This window comes from Morone saxatilis, unplaced genomic scaffold (assembly GCF_004916995.1).
Source record: "Morone saxatilis isolate NCDOM2014 unplaced genomic scaffold, NCSU_SB_2.0 Contig0, whole genome shotgun sequence".
In the NCBI taxonomy this organism is placed as follows: Eukaryota; Metazoa; Chordata; class Actinopteri; family Moronidae; genus Morone; species Morone saxatilis.
In genome coordinates, this window is record NW_023339650.1 from 15,349,722 (window position 1) to 15,350,840 (window position 1,119).

The following is a 1,119-nucleotide window of genomic DNA, read 5'->3' on the forward strand; positions in this document are numbered from 1 at the left end:
TCAACAACAATTTTAGGAATACGTTAATTGTTTCAAGTCATTTCTAAAATAAAATACCAAGCATTTGTTGATTTCAGCTCCTCTAATGTAAATATTTGTTGATTCTCTTCATCATATGATTGTAAATTGAATACTTTTGGAGATTTTGGACTGTTGAGTGAACAAAACCAGCTGTTTGAAACCTTTGGGCACTTTTTTAAACGTTTTTCACTTTTTTTTTTTGACATTTTCAAGAATAAATGAAGAGTTACAAACACAAGTTGGCAGAAAATTAGATCCTGGAAATAATAACCAACTTGAGGTGGAGGTCCACTGCTCTACAGCTCACAGTCCCATTAATAAAACTCTGTGTGGTCCTGTTGACTTTCAGTACAGTAGCATTTCCTGTCGGGGCTTCGGCTGTCACATGACATTCGGCAGTGTGATTTGAACCTCGGTCGCCAGCCTCAAAGGTAAACAAGCTCCGGTGAATAATTGATGGCTGTGGTGGCGGCAGCTGTTTGCGATAGGGGAGCGTCTGTGGCTGCTGGAGCGCCGTGATAGGACGGCAGCTCTGTCGGCTACAGACGTTAAATACACAGACAACATGTGCAAAGTGACGGCATTTTCTCCATTTTTGTCCCTCTGTATTTATGTGTTGAATTCATCCTCCCAGCAGCCAGTGTTTTAGAAACCTCAGACATAAAGGGCACTGTGTCCAGGGAGTGGCACGCTCAAATCCTTATTATAAACACACACGTGAACCGAAATGCAAAGCGTGAAGCAAAACTTTATTGTGCGTCAGATGGGCAGAGCAGAATCAGCATTATGTCATTTTATGGCCACAACTAACTTGTGAATTATGATGTAGTGAAATGTCAGGAACAGTTCAAAACCCCCAAATATCCAATTTACTCTACAATAAGATAAAGAAAAGTAGAAATCTTTATATAATTGACATTATAAGATGAGATATTCCTTTAATAGTCCCACAATGGGGGAATTCCAGTCTTACAGCAGCAAAGTGGATAGAGAGGAAAACAGTATAAAGACAGTATGAAAAAATTATATAATATAATATAAAATAATATATAATATAAAATAAAATAATATATAATAATATAAAATAATATATAATAT